At 44.4% G+C, this 22,306-nt stretch overlaps 1 protein-coding gene across 1 annotated transcript in view; it reads right to left on the bottom strand.

Moving 5' to 3' along the window:
• Nucleotides 1-22,306, bottom strand: part of col4a2 (collagen, type IV, alpha 2) — an 83,169-nt gene that overhangs the window by 56,734 nt on the left and 4,129 nt on the right. The window lies entirely within an intron of this gene.

Raw genomic sequence — 22,306 nt, 5'->3', positions numbered from 1 at the left:
TTTGCTTCTGGAGGAGGTCCCGGGAACAACATATTTTCAAATGGGGGTCGGCGGCCAATTACATATAATTTCTGAGGTCCTTGACATGAAATAGTTTGAGCACCACTGATAAAGAAACACAGGTTTTTCTGAAAACCGCCATGATTTAGAAGACGTTTTGTAGAATCGAACGTAGGCCTAAATGGGTTAAAGACACATAAATCTGGGGAGGATGGTTCTGTTTATCTTTAGTAGGCTAAATTAGAACCACGTACGGTACGTACCATGTTTACAACTCGATACAGTCAGAGTGACAAGTTATTGTGAAGACTAGACAATCATTCTATAGACACCACATGACACAGAAAACAGACAAATATTAAGACCCCAAACACTTCAAAACAATTAGAATTTGCATCAAAATGTCATGCCATGTTCACTGTTCACATGGTCCCTTTAATAGCTGTGTGGTTTAAGCATTTAAGGCCCTCAGGCACGTCCATTTAGCTGCATGACTGGAGACACACCATTTGAATAGATTGAAATGTTCCTTGACTTCCTTTCCGAGTATATCACCATGTGGAGCATGACAATGAATAGTGAGTGAATTGACAACAGAAAGGGAAAAAAACACATTGAGCATTCCATTTCAAGTTTCCACGGTCATTCGGATGAAAAGGCCCTTTTTAGAGTGCAATGTATTTGCATTAGTTCATTAATAAGGCTATGATATGTACAGACAAGGCTCCGTCGTTGGTAGCTTATCTCATGACGTCTCTGACTGTCCTCTGTCTGCCTACATGTTCCACCCACGCAGCCATACCATAGTCTGCTTAGACAGCAAATGCCTCAATAATACCCTCCCCCTCTGTCGCATGAAAAAAAAAATCTGAAATATTCTGAACGGCCACTCTATGCCCACAGTGGCAACAAAATGGCAGATAAAGAAACAGAATAATTCTCCCTCATCACTCTCTGACACGATGTCCCGCAAAGGCCCAGCTGACAAAGACCACATTGAGACCCTCGTCACACACAAAGACAGTCTTTTAGCCTGTGTCCTTTAATGATCTCCTATCTACACAACACAAAAGGCCCTCTTCCCATCCCCTGTGGAATGCTTAAAGATAGAGTTTTCTCCTTAATGAATGCTATCTGTGGATCGTGATGAGTGAACCGTTTTATCTAGTGTTTGATATAGCTGAGACATGACCTAACATTATAGGCCTACAGATTGTTATTTGCTCTGCACACTTGACTCACTATGGCAGGAACTACTTCCCTCTGGTAGACGGTACAAAATATCAAAAGCTAATGGCTAATGGCTAATGCCATTAAGGCACCAAATGATTAAAATGATACCATGTCTCGCTAGATTTGTTTTTAATGTATTTGCCACTGCTGTCCTGCATTTTTGTGTGTTGTTGCTGTTTGTTGTTACTGTTGTTTAATTTATGAGACCGAAGACAAATTTCCACATTGTGGACAATAAATTAAACTAACTAACTATACTAACGGCATGATAATTCAACACAAATGTTCAATGTATTCCGATCTGGTCTCATTGTAAATTATGTGCAAGTTGAATTTATTTGATGTTGGCGGCGGTGGCTTAGGGGTAGACTGGCCGGATGGTAACCGCAAGGTTGCCATGCAGTTAGAACCCGGGCTCCCTCAGAGTTAGTGTCGAAGTGAACACTGAACCCCCTAAATTGCTCCTGATGTGCTGGTTGGTGCCTTGCATTGGTTTCCGCCACCATCTGTGTATGAATGTATGGGTGAATGTAATGCACAATCTATGCAAAAGCGCCTTGGATAAAGGCGCTATATAAATGCACCATTTACCATTTATGGTGGCATCCTTTACCCCACATAGCTGTGATGGAGTTATGCGCTCAGCCTTGAACAACACACCTCCGGACAGACACACAAAAGACAATGGAGAGGTAGGTCCCCCAGCAGGACAATGACATGACATGTAGCTATGCAAAAAATCCATTGAGTTTACAGCAGTGTCACTTAAAATAGTTGATGGCTATTTCATCCGAAGACAATGGGATTGTGTTACAGTATCCTGTTTCTCTGACCCGTACCATCACAACAAGCAGCATAATAATTCTACCATAATTACACCAATTACATCATTTTGTGTGTGTGTGCGCATGCGTGTGTGTGTGTGCGACTTGCGCGTCTCTGTGTGAGCATGTACCGTGCATGTGTTCATGACCGTGGCTGTCAGTGTGCTGTGCATGCTTAAGGCCTGCAGCATGTTTTCATAACATCAATACCTAATAAGAAAAGTAAAGTAGGATATACATTTGTTCAAAACAATATAAATTAAAACAGTTTTGTCGGTTATTGTCGCTGCCATACACGACAGACCCGCCTTTTGTTTTATGTGTTTAATCCGCCGTAATGTAATAAATAAAAAGAAACTCCGTCTTCATTGCAGAGATAGAGACTAGATGCATTAGTTTTGATGACGAAACCGGAAATCGTCACATGCTGTGGGCTGCTAGGGCTTCTGGGAAATTGAGGCCAATGCAAACGAATGGGGTTCAACGCCTCATGGAGAAGGCTCCTGTGCTGCGTCTTCCGGGTGTACCAAGATGGCGGGTGGTGCGGTCGTTCATAACAAACAGAGGAAGCTTTTTTCGCTCGATTTTCACGGATTAAAAGCCCAAATAATTCAGCGTATGCTCTAAAGGTAATACAACAATCTCGGCAGTGAAGGGGGGTTGATTAAAATGCGGGTTACGCGTGTAAAACAGTCAAACTGTTAATGAGGTTGCGCAAGGAGGATTAGCGCTGTTGCTAACAGGTAGCACCTCAACCAAGGTAGGCTACAGTATTTAATTTCCTCTCCAGCCCTCCTTCCTGTTTCCCCACGTCTTTTTAATGTGCAATCAAATAGGACTTTTCTGTTTGGATGTATGATGATGATGTCACGCGCATTTGAGTTCTCAAAAAAGAAAGGAACCAGAACAGACCAGCTATGGGCTGCTAGGCCAAGACTGGTTATAGCTCGCGACGTGCTGAATACAGTATGAGACATAGCGACAAGAAGACCAGACCACCCGCATAGCGCTTTGGCTTGGGAGACAACTTAACTGAGTTTTTAGTTTTTTTTTAGTTTTTGACACATAAACATAAAATTGATGTAACACTGCGAGGCTTCCAGTCTCAACAGTGTGGAACCGATCCCAGACTCAACACTTATAGGCCAGCCAGTGCAATATCATAAAGGAAGTGGCTCATTTGAGACAGCTGCAGCTGGAGGCAAAGCCATGTGCTGCTAATCATAGTCGTTCATAATATGTTCATATAATAGTAATGTTCATTTTCTGGCGTGAACATGGCGAGAACTGATGTCCATATCCCATTTGAATGCAAAACAGCAATCAATATTTGTAATGGGGAATGTGTTGGCGAAGTCAAATTTCCTTGTAAGCTAATTGTTATGAGAACTATATGATACAGTGTAACAATAATGAATTGCATTTTTATAGCAAACTGCTCAAAGCGCTTTACAACGGTCCATTCATTCATACATTGGGAGGTTCAAAGCGGCGAACAGTCGACGCCAGCGTCCTCACTTCCCACATTCACACACCGACGGTGGCAAAGCTCAGTGTCTTGCCCAAGGACACATGCACATGTGGACAGCGGAGGAACAATGTACATAATGTTTCTCTACTATGACAACAACTCCAGGGCAGTTCCCATGCAGAGCAGGTCTGCTGCTGCTGTGTGTATACTTCATCTTTACAGTGTATAGAATCTCTGTGTTGATCATCTTTCTTGTCATGCTGACATTTATAAACTGCAATCGGAGGTCTGGGTGGGAGAACCACTGTGATCTGCTGCTCTACCGTGCGTATATGACACGCCTGTACACAGTACTACACACACGCACACAGTCGCACACAAATGCAAAAACATGCAGATGAAAACCAGGTGAAGTCCAAGCCCCTGGCACAGCGACCCGATCCATATTATGTACGCATGCTTTGCCAGTCCACAGAGGCTGCAGCCATAGGAGAAGGGGAACTCAAACATTCCCACGTTTCTAAAATCCCACCATATAATATCCCCCCCTTATAATGTTAACAGAAACAACATCATAACGGCAAGAGAGTTCAGCCTCCCCGGCGTGGCTGCTTATATGCATTGTTTTTTTTCTCCTCTCCCAAGTCAAACTCTAGCTTTGTCTCATGAGCCAATAAAATCCTGTCCACTACCAGTAAAACGTTCCAATGTTCTGCACTTGAGGCCATGCGGCCGGGACGTTGTGTACTTGAGTAATATATCCCTGCAAATAAGGACAGCTTGTTCCTCAGTAGAGTTGAAAGGTCACCAATATTCCCTTCCATCAAAGATATACGTGACACATTATGAAGGATTTATTACAGCAAATGTCCAAAGATTATGTCTGAGTATTCGTTTCAATGGAGACGGATGATTTACACTACAGGAAAACCTCATTTACTGTATAGCAACGTTGCTACAATGTATAGGAGGATTAGGAGCCTTATGGCCCCAGGAAACGGATGAGAACTGTACAGTAGTTTGAGCCAAACAAAACAAGTACAGTGTAAATAAATAGAATTACTCCGTGTTCCTCATTTAAGGGTGTAATGGAGGTGGAATTTTCTATCTATCTATCTATCTATCTATCTATCTATCTATCTATCTATCTATCTATCTATCTATCTATCTATCTATCTATCTATCTATCTATCTATCTATCTATCTATCTATCTATCTATCTATCTATCTATCTATCTTTTTCTCTCTCTCTCTCTGTCATTTTCTTTCATTTATCTGGGATTGTTGGTTATAAACATGAATGATTCTTTAGTGTTTCTGCCTGGCCATGTGTTTCAACGCTTAAATGGCTTCCCCTTGTATTATGATCTCACCCTTTTATCTTTCCCAGATCCACAGAGAGCATTTCCTTGAGTTACGCGGCGGCGGGTCTTATATTGCCACCAATAATCATGTCTTCAGGCCGTGTTAAGTTGGCCAAGTGTGTTGGTTTGTGTGGTCTGTTCCGTGGTCGGCTTTACTCGCCAACGTTTGTAGAACGTTTCCCACAGATTTCACCACATATATGGAATGCCACATGTATATAGGGCCTAATGCCATGTAATGGCAGCAAAGTGGAAACGATGACAAAACCACCGACATGAGACCGTCAACAACACGCACCACGCCCACACAACTCACGATTGGTGATAGAAGAGTTTGAAGATGAGTAGATATGGAATAATCAACCACACGGTTTGAAAAACAAGCATTTAACTTGTTTTCCTGGATGGAGAGTTAGTAATTATAGGGAGGTGTCTAGGACCTCTATAGCCCACAGGGAAGGACAGTCAGACTCTGTACTTCACAAATAACCGCCAAAATCACACAGCATTTTCACTATACTTCAGAGGAATTGAAATCCTTTCTCCCATGAAGACGGACAAACAGATCAAACAACAGGTGGTTACTCAAGGTTCCTAACTACCTCACTTACAGCAAACACACACACACACACACACAAGTACGCATGAATACACACACACACACGCACACACACACACGCACGTGCGTGCGCAAGTGTCCAACGACTCCATGATGTGGACACACAGCTGTACATTCCACATCTCTCCAGGCAAATCATTCACTATGACGCTCAATATTCCCCACAGACATATCACATTTTGCTCTCACTAATACAATTATTTTAACACATTTTGACCTGAGATCAGATTCTAAAAATGTCTTCTATACATCCTGACAGTTTTCTGAAAAAGCTATGTTTCTATGTCAAGTCGTTCTTCTATTTTTCAATAGCTAAAGCATAACATAATGCTAACACCAAAAGGGGTTCCTGCCAAAAATGGGTTAAAACTTGCATGACCATCATAATCATAATAAGGATGACCTTTTCCCCCGAGGGGTGACATTTCATCGATGGAGGAGGACAGAATTCTCACGACAATTTTTCTTCATTGTGGCACTCAGGGTTACAGACCCATGTCCATTTGGTTCCAAACTATCATTTAGCTGAGGATCCCCCCTGGAACTCCCTCAAGGACCCCTGTGGGGGTCCCCGGACCCCACTTTGAGAACCCACTGTCCTAGCATTCTCAAGACCTCAATCTCGGACTATCACAGCCGTCGTCACCCCCTCTTGTGATGATGGACAGGACAGATTGCCTCTCATAGGTGGCTTCTTGGCTTACACACATGAAACTGCCAAGTGGAGCGAAAACAGTGTTTGTGTGTGTGTGTGTGTGTGTGTGTGTGTGTGTGTAGACCCCCCCTCCATGCTTGAGGGATCAAATGAACAGCGACCAGAGACCCCTGGGGGTCAGTATCACTGTTTGATGTGGGATCAGTGGAGATTTATCCCTCACCTCTTGTCCAGCTCATAAAGCCTTTGCGGGAGGACCGAATTATCTCAAATGTGGCTGTTAATTGACTCTGAGAGTGCACACATTGATACCAAATGGACCAGTAAGGTCCATTTGTACACTTGCTTCTGAGTACTAAATCTAAATCTAAATCTCAAGGCTATCAGAGTGAAAGGAATGTCCCTTTGGTCTAGTGGTTAAGATGTTGGGAGACCGAGTTCGAGTCCCGGGGTGTTACACATGTGACTGTGATGTGGTATACATCGTACAGGTCCGCTTTGGCAGAGGTTGTTGCTTATCCTCAGTGGGGTTCTGACCTCTCACCTTTGCTCTTTGACCTTGGAGGACCCAGAGGAATGTTTGAAGCCCTCCATTCAGGTCAGTGGATGAAGTACCAGCCCTCTCCTCATGGGGCTGCGTGGAGCTAGAAGCAATTATGGCCTCAAAACACATCCACCTACACAGTGACCTAACTGTTCTAACCTAAGACACGTACGTGGGACGAGGGAGACGAGGTCCACCTGTTACCAAAATGAGCTCTTAATGAGGTGAATGAAGAATAAGGCCTGCTTGTGTGTGTCTGTGCGAGCGCGTATGTGTGCGTGTGTGTGCAACCATGTTATCGGCATGTGTGCGTGCAACCATGTTATCACTCCCATTTGAGGTAACAGCTGCAGCTCTTCATTGTAATGCAAAAAGGCCTCAACTTAAAGACGTTCAAAGAGGTCGTCAGAAGTAAGAACATGTGGTCAGAGATGTCTGATGAGCGAGGGTTATAATGCATGGTGTGTGACATCTGTGATGTCTTACTTGATGCATGCCTATACACCGTGTCTCTGTCACTGCTAAGGTGATGAATTGGCATGGTATTAGGACATATTGTAACTGTATATCAGGGGTTCTCAAAGTGGGGTCTGGTGACTAGCAGGGGTCCTGGAGCAGGTTCAAGGCGGTCCCCGGGCTAAACGAGGAACAGCTTAAACACGTAAGCCCTATTTTATTTTTTAGCAATCTGAAAGGAGCCTATATCTACAAGCATTGTGAGCTTGTAGATCTGTAAAAAAAGATATATATGCAAATCTGGAACGAGGAAAGTTCCCCACCAGTTGTACTGGTTGTTGTCAGAGTAACCGTTGTACCCTTTTACGCCCATATACGGAGTTCCCAGTGTCTGCTGTCTGTCTGGCCTGATACAGTTTTTGGAGAGCCCCCCTGATGTCATGTCTGAAAAGCTGTGACAGTTAAACAATGTTTTGGTAATGAATGTGTCACCTACACTACAGTACATGTTGAATTTGAAGCTGTGCCATGAGCAAAGTCAGAAATTGTTGAGCTTTTCCAGTAGCTGAGTACCATACTGTGTATGAACTTGCGTGCCTTAAACCGAACATTTTTGGTTTTTACTATAGCAGACAAAATGTCTTTGCTAATTGCTAGTAGGCCTACCGAAATGTGCAGAACCACACAAAGAATGCTAGAAGTAAGTTTTTCATCAAACTTACTTCATCAAACTTTCATCAACTTTCATCAAATAGCTGTGTTGAATTTGATCTTGGAAATTAATCCCATATTACTTTTGATTTGGCGTTACTTACTGGCACCTCTTTTTTGGGCATGTGATTATAGGCTTAGCCTATAACCCTAACCCCAAAAATGCCAAATATTTCAGAACAGAAGTATATAAGGGCTTAAGTGTAATAAGACATCTGTGCTCTGCTGGTGAGACGTTGAATGCTCTGTTGAATTGGAGCCCACATAAAAGTATCACACAGAGATCTAACAGGGATCCAAGCCAGCATCATCATAAGAACAAGACAATAAAGGGAGTGATTGGCATGAGGGTCTTTTAGTTCCAAATATATAAAAAGGGGAAAGGAGCATGTTTAAATGACCCCTATATGAGTGAGTGTGTGGGTGTGGGTATATAGTATACAGTACACATAAAACCACAAGTATGCGTGCTGACGAGCAAACTGATGGATTGAACACAGACTCCGTGAACAAGTCATGCTGTTCATTGTTGCCGTCTCTCTGTGTGAATCATATGGCGTGGGAGAATCCTTTCCAATTTACGAAACACGTACTACATGTTCTCACGCACGCAAGTGACCGTTGAAAACAAGATTGTATCATGTGTTTTTTCACCAGTCCTTCTCCCTAATAACTACATTCGAATCTTGTGTACTTAGTTTGTCTTTCATTCTGGTCTTTCCTCTTTTCAGTAGACTTAATGATAAACTTAAATAAACGTAATAAACGTAAAGCGGCAAAAGAAAACAAGCATACGTTGAAGCCGGCGGCACCGTGGGGTGAGGCCATTCGGCCTTCTTTGCGCACGCGCCGTTTTCAGTTATTCCTTGAAATTGTATGCCCATTGCCCACGGGGCGGGGGGGGGGCATGTCAACTGGGTGACTTTTTGCATTCCCAAAGCAGTTTAAGCCTTCCGGTTCAACTAAACATAGTGCTGTATAAAATAAGCACACCAAATTGTTAAACAAACATATTTGCATGCCATACAATAAGGAAACACACGCACGCACACACACGCACGCGCGCACAAAGCAGAAAGCAAAACATGAAACATAATCGTGTTTGGCTTGGCTCGTTATTGGCTTGGCTTGTTATTGAGGCATACAAAAGCTCTCCCCAAAAAAAGCCCCCCCATTAAAATGATATGGGAAATTGTCATGGAGCTCCTCCTCAATGAAGACCAAGACCACGTCACACACAACCTTTATGGATCTCCCGACTTGCTTTATTACTGCATAATCCCGCCATAGCCCGCACCGCTGCCGCTGTTACTGTAAGCCAGCACACCTTCCTGCCTCATCACACTAGTGCTTCCCTTGAGAGCATTTACTGTAAGTAGTAATGCAGCCTCGTCTGTCAAATGCTACACACTCAACACTCTTTCAAATGGAAAGAGAGGGAGACGTGATGAAAATGGGAGAGAGAGAGAGAGAAAATATCCATGGGCTAGTATGGGAACGGGCTGGGAGACTGTACAGTACACAGGAAGTCATTTCCTGAGTCCCTGCAGAGCAGAGCAGCCATGGAAAGCGTACAAGTCAGTATTTAGAGAGAGAGAGGGAGAGAGAGTGGGGTAAAGATGGAGAGAGAAAGAGAGTCAAACCCCTTCTGAGTCCCTCTCCATGTGCGTGTGTGCGTGCGTGTGCATGTGTGCTGATGTGCAGCAACACAAGTAGAACAGGAGAGTTTTTTGGGGGCGGGACATGAACAGGGAGAAGAAAGAAAGGACCGTCGTGAAGCAGAGCAGAATATCTCCCACTGTGTTTCTCTGGCTGGATTCCAGTGTAAACACAGCTCTGGTTTCTGCTTTGCGGCCTGAACCAGCTGGACCCTTCCCTCTCTCAGAACTAGCCTCGGGTCACACAGAGAGACCCAACTGCAATATGTTCCCTGGAGGCCATCCTCACTAATCAGCGCTTCCTGCTCTGGCCCAAGCCAAGTGGAGGTATAACATTTAAAGACCTGCTGGCCTTGCTTTCCTGGAGCCCCAGTGCTATAACGGGCCAACCTTTCCCCACCTTCGCCGCCCCCACATCCCCGCTTGTTACACCTCTAATCAGATAATCACATGATCCATAGCCTCGGAAACCCCAGACGTTTTTATTTCCAGGGAGAGAGAGAAAAAAGTCTGGGGCCGAGTCGTCCACTTCAATTCGGCATAGAGTAGCGCAAACGTCACTCACTCTTTGCTGATTTCTGATCATCTGCACCTTTGTTAAATTGACGCACATACGCACGCGCACACACGCGCACACACACACACACACACACACACACACACACACACACACACACACACTGCTCAAATTAATTATGAGAGAAGGAGGCACTGGAGCAGCTCAGACAATTTAGGCCCTTACTTTATTAACAGGGTGCAGGTCAAAAGCATGACCTGACGAAGATGTAACTGAAACCTGTTATTAAAGTAAAGGGCCTGAATTGTCATAGCTGCTCCAGTTGCCTCCTTCTCTCATGATACCTGGCCTGCCTCTGAGATGCACCAGACTGGCCCGCCATTGGCTAGAGGCCTCTGAGATGCACCAGACTGGCCTGCCATTGGCTAGAGGCCTCTGAGATGCACCAGACTGGCCCGCCATTGGCTAGAGGCCTCTGAGATGCACCAGACTGGCCTGCCATAGGCTAGAGGCGCGGTTGGAACTCCCTTCTGCTCTAATTAATTAGTCTCATGTCCGGCAGCTGTGCCTAGTTTCTCCCGCCCATTCTCACTAACAACACACATACGGACGGCAAGGTCATGTTATCACAGTTTATAACTCTATTAAGAGTCCTTCCCATGACAAAAAAGGTGATTCAATCTAATTGATTTTGACTGCAGCAAATTGCCAGCTGGTGTAAAATGGAATGGTATGTGTCTTAGAGTATAGCATAAAGCACTACACTGAAACCAGTGAACAGTGGACCTCTTAACCAGGCACCAGCGATGACGAAAGCAAAAATCAGATGCTGGAGGTGTGAGTGTATGTCCGCACATGCATGTGTGTGCACGACGCACGTGTGTGTGTGTGGTGCGTGTGTGTGTGTGGCAACCATCTGTTGCTATGGCATTATCTTTTACTTCACGTCTTTAGAATCACAAGACTTCCCAAATACATAAATAAGCTAATCGAAACAAATGACTCCAGAAACATAATTGCCACAGGGCACCTGTAGAGAGCCAAACAGACTACATAGGCCTACACCAGAGTGATTCCGTAAGGTCCCCTGTCCAAACACAGCTGAAACAATCCTTCCGTCTGAGCTCACCAAGAGGTTTCACCCCCACGGAGGAGAGACGGGCGACCGGAGACGCACGTGCAGGACAGAGAGAGAGAGAGATAGAGATAGAGAGAGAGAACAAGAACAGACTCTGCTAAATGTCCCTTTTGGAGATAGATGGGGAGAGAGTGAAGGGAAGACTTACTGCCGGGCAGAGCTCAAGGGCAGAGATGAGTCTATATAAGGAAGAGAGAGAGAGAGAGAGAGGGAGAGAGAGAGAGAGAGGGAGAGGGATATACTGGAAGCTGTAAGTGGAGAGAATTTAGCTGAGACACTGAAGCCCAGGAGAGTTGGGAAGACCAAGATTTTGGAATTCTTTCAGCGTCGCCTTATGGGACCTCGCATATCTCCATGAATCACTGGGAGGAGAGGAAGGGGGTAGCGGGTCGATGACGGGGGTGGATATTTAGAGACTGTCTGGAGACAATGTCCACAATGATTTGGCTTCCCTTACTTCCATCCAAGTCAAATAAAAAAACCAGCTCGGTATATCAAGTGAAACGAGGCAAAGTTATGTTTTTAAACAAAAGCCTATTTTTAAGGCTCAAGGTGGAGAAACTATCGAGTGCTAAAGAGGAAACAAGCCCTTAGCATTTTTGACGCACGACCAGATATGATCTGTGTGTGTGCGGCGTGTGCGTGCTGTGACCGCGTGCTGTCTCACACGCGCTCAGATCTGAATTCTGAACCCATTTGATTTGGCTGTTAGGAACCCGTGGCGACCTCATGCCCTTGCTGACGTCGACCCCAGGCGGGGTTTGAACCCGCAACCTTCCACATGAAAGGCATAATGCTCTAACCACTACACTACACTAGGTAGGGGGTCCCCTGTCACACATGGTAGGGAGGAAAAAAATAATAACCATGAAAGGTGGTTTTCCATGGACTCAAATCTCTGTTGTCTGTGTGGAGTTTGCATGTTCTCCCCGTGTCCCCGCTAGAGTAGCTGGGTACTGTAGGTACCCTGACACAAAACATGCAGTAATCCTGGTCTCTAAACCATTAGAAAAGATATACCAGGGACCCCCATAAGAGAGGTTTTTACGGCTCTAGCAGAGATTCTCAACCCATTTAATTTCAAGGACCCCTCCCCCCAGTCTGCCATGCAACAGTCGACGGACCCCCATTTAATGGCATTTCTATCTCTGGGATCCCCAATTTATATTGTAAAAGCAATGTTAATTTAACTTTGAGAATGTACAAATGGAACCAAACGGACCCATTAGCGTCCGTTTGGATCCATTTGTACACTCTCAGAGTTACAGCCCCATAAGGGTACATTTGGTTCCTAACTATCATTTAGCTGGGGACCCCCTGGAACTCCCTCAAGTTCAAACCACTGATCTATGTGGCAAAATGGGAACCAGGTCGGGTCAAAATTAATGGTCCAGTACCGTGCACATCCATAGAAAACAAACCCTGAGCACTGCCAGTGTGCAGGCCATGTGTACAGGATTACTGTATGTTTGCATGTCCTGTTCTGTCTTTTCTATTTTTGAGTGGTGCAACCACTCCAAGGAACGGCAATGTCCGTGTCCGCCTATGTGTTCACCTATGTATGTGTTAATGAGCACCATAATGAGTACCAGTAGGGGCGCTGTTGTGCAGAAACAGAGAGAGGGATGTAAAAATGTAAAATGTGCGCGGCTCTTTTGATAGTGTGGCAGCAGAGAGAGAGAGAGAGAGAGAGACAGAGAGAGAGAGAGGTGGGGAGTTGCACCACTCAGTTCACACGGGTGTGATTTTTTTAACCTGTACAGCACTTTAGTCGACCATTGGTCGTTGTGTTACGTGCTATGTAAATAAAGTTTGAGTTGAGGATGCCCAGAGCAATGTGTCATCAAGGTACGGAGGTATAATGTAGCAGTATACATAGCTCTTCAATAAGGATTGTCAACACATTTATTTCTAAGGCGCTGGATTAAAAAAACGCAGTCAACTTTGCTGCAGGCTATAGCAAGTGAGACCAAAGCATAAAGAAAGGCCACCAACGCAGGCGGTGTTTGCGCGCTCGCTTCGCTTACACAACACACACATGCATCATTGTAAACCCCTTTCTGGTTCTCTCACTATACTGTGTACAATATGCAGCGGTTCTGGGTTTACACAAGGCATATACACAACTCGGTAAATAAATAATATCCTCTGGCGTGACCAAACCATGTATGGGGGACCTTTTTACATAGTTAAAAGGTTGAGGGTCCTTGAAGAGAAACCCTGACACATTTGGCTACCCACCATTTCCTTTTTCCTGTTTAGAGTGCGGGTCTCGGGGATGATCCATTTATTTTCTGTTCACAACACAATCCTATACTCAGGATGTTTCCTTTCAGAAATCACACTGAGCGTGCCGATAAACATGGCCAACAATTGCCGCGGCGCACGTGCAGTCAGTGAGAAAATGATGCACACACACATCCTGCCTGCCTCCGAGAAGGGGAACGCAAATAGGCCCAACTAATTAAAGGCATTCATCTTTCAGAAAGAAAGCCCAGGAATTCATTGTAGATATATGGTCTTCATGCACTTTCCTGAACTTTGGCAACCGCCCTCCTGGCAAGTCCTGTTTGTTTCAAAATGCATTGTGTGTGTACAGTAAGTATACACAGTAAATTCCTGACTATTAATTTACCTAAGTTGACCCGCATCTGCATGCGCACATACAGGCCAAGCATTTCGTTCTGTGAGTTATTTGCTGTGAAAGGAATCACATACCTATATCTGTGATATATAGGCCAACGTCGACCGGCTGAAATTGCCTGACCGATCAATCGGACAGGCTCTAATTTCAGCACACAGCACAAACTTGACCCAATGCCTCATGTGTGTTGATGAAGTGTCAGATCACTGTGACACAGTGGGGTCAAAGGTGACCAAGGAGATGATCGTCAACTATACAGCAAGCAGATGAAAGGGCAGAGCTCCGTGTCCATTGACGTGGCATGCAGTGGAGAGCAGTGTTGTTATTGGCGGTACATTTTTATTTTAGTTTTAGTTATAGTCACTTGAATACTATTCTAATTTTACTAAAACTATTGAATACTACTACTCTAGTTTTAGTCAACTAAATGTCATACGATTTTAGTCGAATACATCTACGGTTGATTGATGAATGGCTCATACTGGATCTCTTGTCCACCAGTCCCTTCTCAACATTTTAGTCTAGTTTTTAAATTGTCAGTAGTCTTAGTTTTAGTCATCATAGCTTAGTTTTCATTTAGTTTCCATTTAGTTTTCGTCAGTGAAAAAAGGTAGTCGACGAACATTTTTCGTTTAATCAACACTGGTGGAGAGGTTCCAGAAGCAGCAGACCTCTCAAAACAAACTGGTCAGGTTACTTGGTCTCACACCCATAACTCACCTAACCCTTGCTCATTATGCTAGGGTGGGGGATGCCTCAGGGTAGAGGACTAGAATAAAGCAACTTGCAACGGGCCTGGGTCTTCAAGATACACAAGAAAACAAGGATACCTGGCCTGGACGGTTGGCCATCAGGGTATACTGAGCAGGTGCTGAGCCCGGTCGCCATGATATCGGTGCTCCCATTACACTATATCACCAATATCGCCTTTGTGTGATAATGTGATATGACTATGAATACTATATCCTAGAGACTGAGACCTAAGAGACTGAGGTACTCTTTTAGCTAGTATTCCATTCATTATCCATTTATTGACAATGAATGGACAATTTGACGTGTCTGAGCAAATCGGCTTAGTGTCGTAATTCATTAAATCTTATTCTTATTCAAGAGGGTCTGCCATGCATGGGTAACTGGTACGGTACCAAAAAATATCTTTAGGCTACAATAAAACTCTAAAAGAAAATACCAACATTCACAGAAAATGTATTTTAAGACACTTTTATTTAAATATATAAATTGGCATGGTGACGGCGCTAACGTACACGTTTCGGCGTCAAGCCTTCGTCAGCGTTGTTGTATGGTACCAAAAATATCTCCCCCACCCCCCCCCCAACCCTTTACACCGGTAAACTGGTCACAAAGAAGGAGAAGTTGAATGGGGTCCGTGTCCATGCAACCCTCAGATAACCTCGATGCGGGGAATACAGCACAATTAGGTTGATGTAAACAACTTGTACGGTATGATATCAACCCTGTGGTGGCATTTTCTAAAACCAATGGAGGCAAACAGCCAAGCCCGCAAAACCCTTCCTGACTGTCACAATGCCTAGCCCCCGTGTGACGGTTCAAATAATCCCCAAAGAAAGTTCCATTTCGTGGAAAATACTGCTGGCAAACTGAACAAAAGACATTCATGTACTTTTAAGTCGCATGTACAGTACACACGCACACACGCGCACAGACACGTGTGCTCTCGTGCGAGCACGCACGCACACACACAACTTTTTGTGTTGTAAGGCATGCAAACATAAACGTACTTGAGTGTATGTGCGTTTGTGATGCAGTTCCCATAGGCAATAGGAGTCAGAGGGGTCAATCTCTGAGGTAATTTGTAGCACACGCACACACACACGCACACACACACACACACACACACACACACACACACACACACACACACACACACACACACCAAGTGATAGGGAAATCCCGTTGTTCCACACATGGGCTTGTCATCTGAGAGTGACTGTGGTTTCCTGACAGCTCCAGTATACAATGGACTTTTCCCCTGATTGTTACAGCTGGGGCAGTCTCAATCACTGACTACATTTTGGCAGCAGGGGATGTGCTCTGCATGCCGTTGCTCTCTGCCCTTATCAGCGTCAGACATCTTCCTCTCGACCCTAGACGCATGCTTTCCTCCTCCATTGAGCAACCAACATTCAATACGCAAAACGCGACTGTGTTCCATTGGGAAGACGCCTGTACACGGCACTCATTCACACTTAACCCATTTTGCGCGGGAACCCCTGTTGGTGTTTTTTGGCATCATAATATGCTTTAGCTATTGAAAAATTGAAAATGTGGCGCAAATCTTCGAATATATATTCTTTCAGAGCGAACGTTTCTAACTCAAATGCTTTGCTTCTGGGGCATCCCTGGAACAACATATTTTCAGATGGGGGTCCGCAGCCAAATTCAGATAATTCTGGGGGGTCCTTGACATGAAAATGGTTGAGAACCACTGACATAGAAACATCTTTCAGAAAACTGTCATGATTTAGAAGACATTTCTTTCAATCGTCCTCAAGTCAAAATGGGTTAATGTGTGAATGCCTCAGTGCATGCACTCATGAAAAGTGGCACATGTTTCCTACAACCCCCCCCCTCGCATTGTTTTTATTAGTCGTGCCCTGTGAAATCGTCAGCGTTTTAATGTAACTGTGCGAGTATAAAGTGACGGCCGACAAATAGCCCATCTGTAAGCTCTCAATGCGCCGCGAACGCGACGCGTTGTGTGAGCTTATATACATAAGCTGTTATGAGTTTATCGATATATAATATTATAAATAAGGCCCATAATGTATTATGACAGAGAGTAAATTAGGAATAAGACAGAGGATTTTATCGTGCATGGAACCACGACGGATATACAGTAAATTGCAGTATACAACACTGTGCCAAATAGGCACAGGCAGCAACAACATCCATCATCATCATCCACTTAGCCACAAACTAGAGTAATGGCTAAAACAGACGTCACGCGCGGCTAGCATGGGTCGCCCAGCTTTGGTAGAGATCCTGTACCGCCACTGTACAGACCTGTTTCCCCCACTAATATACACTCATCCGCTGCCAGCATTATCTCCTATCCGTCCAGCGGGCTGGAAATGGAACACATCTTGAAAAAGACATTCTCCAATTCTATAGGAGAATCAAATCATCTCCGAGAGTCCTGTCCTCTCTCTGTTGAACATCCTGTTAACATTACTGCCTTCAGAGGCCTTTTCCTTCCCACTCCTTAGGAGACTGCTAAACCCCGTGTGTGTGTGTGTGTGTGTGTGTGTGTGTGTGTGTGTGTGTGTGTGTGTGTGTGTGTGTGTGTGTGTGTGTGTGTGTGTGTGTGTGTGTGTGTGTGTGTGTGTGTGTGTGTGTGTGTGTGTGTGTGTGTGTGTGTGTGTGTGTGTGTGTGTGCTCCCAATAAAGTATGGCATCTCTGTGTGGACGACAGAGCAAGCAGGAAATCCTAACAAAATAGGGTCCTTTTGGAGAGAGGGTTGTGGTCTATATAGGTGTCCCAGATGGCCTGTAGCATGGTACTATAGAGTCAAAGGGGGCATGACTGACAAGGCTGACCTTGGTCATAAACACACAGACACACTCGACTTTGTGTCTCAATTGGCGAGAAGCCGGGGAGTCACATTGCACCTCCTGTTTTACCGTCTATTTTTGAGGGGGCTAGCCCCCCCTCCTATGCCCAGCTTTGTGTGTGTGTGTGTGTGTGTGTGTGTGAATCATTGCGATTATTTGATTGGCTGATGATCACCCCATGGCGATGATTTGATTGGCTGATGATCACCCCATGGCGATGATTTGATTGGCTGAGCAAAGTACATATTGAGGATAAAAAAAAGTGAGGGCAGAAATGAAGACGGCTTGGCCTGGGCCGTGGCTCAGCGGTCCAGGCACCTAGGCCGGTAGTACAAGTCTGGCAGTGTGCCGGGTGTTCGACTCCCGACCCCGACGGCCTTCACTGCATGTCACCCCCCCCATCTCTCTTCCCCATTTCCTGTCAGCCTACTGTCTGTCTCTCTATAAAAGGCGAAAGCCGCAAAAGAAAGTGAGGACGCCAATTGGCATGCAGTACAGTACAGTGCAGTACAGTACAGTACTACAGCACGAGTACAGTACAGCACCACTCAGTTCACACACTCAGTTCCCCAAATTTGGAGTCATATGTCATGCTCATGAAGTCGATACAGTATGTCACGGTCCGACGACTGGCTTCATAGATGACTGACATTATTGGCCCTCTTAGAGTGCATGTCCAGAATCCACACTGACTGGAGCCATCCATGCCGATCCATACTGTACGTGGATCAAGAGAGTGCCACACGATTCCATTTGGTTCCTTTTTTGAGGTCCTGTATATAGCTTTTGACCCCACACGTCTCTATATTTTCCATTGACAATGAAAGGAGAAATTAGGTCAAAATGTCCACCAAATATGACGTGAATTTGTGGCAACACAAACATTAAATGCCATTGACAATGAATGGAAAATTTACGTCATATGTAGACGAGCAAATCTGCTATATGTTCATGGTGTTCATGAGATGATGTACAGTATAATGATAAGAGCGCCCCTCACTTCACACGGGAGTGATTTTTTTTTTTACCGTAGAGGAACGCAAGAATTGGGAAAAGAAAGAACACATCAACAGCACATATTTGCACATATGCTGGGGATTTCCACATGTAAAGCATCACATGTAGACAGATGGTGGGAAAGAGTTGCATTGTACTGCGCAGGCGGTGCCGCAAGGGTCGGTTCAGAGAAGTGAAACTGTCCCCGGGGGTCACATACAGCTTTGATATTAGACAGATGGCGTTTCTTAGAAGCCACGGAGATTGATGATCAAGTTGTGGCTTGGATGTAAAAACATCGACAGAGAGTTCGGTGAGCATGACAGCAAATACTAACTTTCCAAACTCCCTGACACGTTTTTTTCATTTTTGAGAGGGGTGCTAGCAGCTTTTGTCACCACACGTCTCAATATTTGCCATTGACAATGAAAGGAGAAATCGGGTCAAATGTCCGCCAAATATGACGTAAATTTGTACCATGACACGAGCGACCCTAACTTCACACGTCCCACACAGGTGTGATTTTGTAAAGCTCTGAACACAATATATCCGGTATCAGTGGCGTGCACAGACATTTAGAGGGGCAGGTGCTCAAGTGAAAAAAGGGGCCGGTTGCCTTAATAGTGTGAGATTTATAGATTTTGGGGCCTAAATAATATATTAGAAGCTTTTTTTAATCAAAAGGGCAGGGGGTGCTCTAGCAACCCCTAGTGTCTATCTGTGCACGCCACTGTCCGGTATCCTCTTGGAACAAACAAGATTTCACTAGCTTATAAGTCAATGACACGTGGACCCTTTTTTTGCTAGTGAAGAAGAGACGGAAACATTATCGCAAAGCGATGCAGAACATCCACTTAGCTCTATTCTCCTGGTATCATTAAAATGTTGTACATACATGTGTACAGTCTCTGAGTTAACCATTAAACTTTGTTGTTTGGACGAATATAGCACAAACACCCGACCTGAAATCTCACATGTTGCATTGCGACGACGTGTTTAACCCATTTTGGGGCGGGAACCCCTTTTGGTGTTGGCATCATGTTATGCTTTAGCTATTGAAAAATAGCAGATCTACAAAAATCGTGAAAATGTGGTGCAAATCTTTGAATATATATTTCAGAGCGAACATTTTTAACTACATATTTTGAGATGGGGGTCCGTGGCCCAATAGAGATAATTCTGGGGGTCCTTGGGGGGACATGAAAAAGGTTGAGCACCACTGACATGAGGTTTTCAGATAAATGTTAGGATTTAGAAGCCTTTTTTTTTTAAATCTACCTCAGTCCAAAATGGGTTAAGGTTGAGAATCGCCGGTGCGGTTATGGTACATATGGGAGTCACGGATGCTGTTGATCTAAAAATAGTCTCCCAGTAGCTGAGCCTCTCCTCACAGTACACAGAGAGGGCCTGAGCAGTGTCACACGCTTTTCATCAGCCCTTCACAAAATCTGATAACAACAAATACACAACGGGGCCCTTTCATTTGGGTCCTGTGGAAAATCTGTGTGCATCTGAAGAGAGCCAGGGTATGATATTAAAATGTCTTATTATAGAGCATTAAACCATCTGACACTGACGCAAACATTCCTGAGCGAGAGACCGAAAGAGCAAAACACGTGCAAACATGAACACATACTGTACGCACACGCAATGCACGCGCACACACACACGTGCACACACACAGTATATAAATAGTGAATCGACGTTACAATGGTGTGGTTGGACATGGAAATATCAAATCAACTGATGTGCAGCGAATAGGTCAAGAGAGCGGCAGACCAAGAATAACAGAAAACATAACGGAGCCATGTTGAATGAATATCAAAGAAACATGATCTTTTCATGAGGCATCCCTCTATTTACTTTGAGTAGACTTGTCTTCAGTGAAACTTTTAGAAGAGCCAGGAATAGGAGAGAGAGAGAGAGTAGAAGAGAACTGGAAACTGACTTTCAACGTGTATATTTCTATGTGTTTACATAGAATACAGGCTTATTTTGGATCAGCATACATTTCTTTTGGTGCTAAAATGTATGATCACCCTCAGTACTGGCTTAACCCATTCTGGGCGGGAACCCATTTTGGTGTTAGCATCATGTCATGCTTTAGCTATTGAAAAATAGCAGATCTACAAGCTCATAGCACGCCACCGAGTGGCGCGCTACAAGCTTGTAGGTCTGCTATTTTTTTTAAACTGTCAGGATTTAAGACATTTTTAGAATCTGATCTCAGGTCAAAATGCATTAACAGTTTCCGTGCCTTGAATGGATTACTCCAGGTTAATGTCGCTGCCGTATCGGACATACCCGCCTTTTGTTTTATGTGTTTAATCCGCCGTAATGTAATGAATCAAAAGAAAATCCGTCTTCGTCGCGGAGTATGAGACTGGATGGCTTCGCTGTGATGACGAAACCGGAAATCGTCACATGCTGTGGGCTGCTAGGGCTTCTGGGAAATTGAGGCCAATGGAAATGCATTGGATGCAACGCCTCATTGAAACCAATCTTGTGTGCGTCTTCCGGGTGCACCAAGATGGTGGATGCTACACACAGATCATAACAAACCACGGGAGCTTTTTTTGATGGATTTTCGCGGATTAAAAGCCCAAATAATTCAGCGTATGCTCTAAAGGTAATACAACAATCTCGGCAGTGAAGGGGGGTTGATTAAAATGCGGGTTAATCGTAAAAAACAGTCAAACTGTTAAAGAACCACCATTCTTCTGTGCGTTAGAATCTGATCTCAGGTCATGTGGTCCAATTCGAATTCGGGGCCCGTCATTCTAACGTGACTCCAGATGGTGGCAGTAGTGAGTTCCTCCTCCTGCTTCCCATCTGGTCGCTCTCGGGCAGAGACGATGCACTCCGATCAAATCCTGACCGGAGCGATATGCGGCCGTATGCGGCCGTACGCGGCCGCTAGAGAGTGACGTATTGAAGCTGTGCCACAGCGCAAATGTAAACACAGGACTAATTTTTATGGAGATTATCAGATTTTTGTCCCGCTGCTTCGGGTTCATCGTCTCTGCTTGAGAGAGAGACCAGATGCAGGTATAGGGGGAGGAGGGAACTTGTGAACTCAATACCATCGCAATCTGGCGTCTGGAGTCAGGTTACCATAATTCAGCACTTTACGAAAGACACACGCCTTTTGTAGAACACTTCCTTTGAAGTGGATGTATAGCCCCTGAATTGGGACACGACTACATTATCAGACCACCATTCACTGTCATCGGAGCAGAGCCGAGAGTTTTGTTAGTTGTGACATCCTAAAGGGAATCTTTTTTTTCTCTTGTTTCTTGTCTTGAAAGAGAGTCATTCATGTCTATAAATATGTGAGTGAACCATGTTTATCCTGATTTATTTCCCCCTATCACCCCCCCCCCTCTCTCTGGATATAATATAATAATAAAGGGAATTTAAGAAGATTACATGGACAATTATCTATAACTGTTTTGTATTAGCTACTGATGAATGAAACACTTTTAATGACATAAATTCATTAAATTGAGTACAGCCCAAATTAAATACTTTGAAATTTCCAGATGAATGAGTTACAATCCTTGTGGAATTAAATTCAGTAAATCAGTGAGTTGGATTGTTAGCCTCAGAGAGAGAGAGAGAGAGAGAGAGAGAGAGAGAGAGAGAGAGAGAGAGAGAGAGAGAGAGAGAGAGAGAGAGAGAGAGAGAGAGAGAGAGAGAGAGAGAGAGAGAGAGAGAGAGAGAAAAGAAGGGAACTGGTAACTGACTTTCAACGTTTATATTCTTATCTAACACTTTCTCATTACGCAGGAAGAATATTGGCACTGTAAAGGAAGTGTTTTCCTGAAGTGAAAAAGTCCTAGTCTGGTGTTTTCAAGGAAACTGATATGTTTTTGTTGTTGT

Source organism: Protomyctophum parallelum (genome assembly GCF_964188405.1).
Source record: "Protomyctophum parallelum genome assembly, chromosome: 11".
NCBI classification, from domain to species: domain Eukaryota; kingdom Metazoa; phylum Chordata; class Actinopteri; order Myctophiformes; family Myctophidae; genus Protomyctophum; species Protomyctophum parallelum.
Note: the sequence above shows the minus strand (reverse complement) of the source record. Positions and strands in the feature narration are given on the sequence as shown.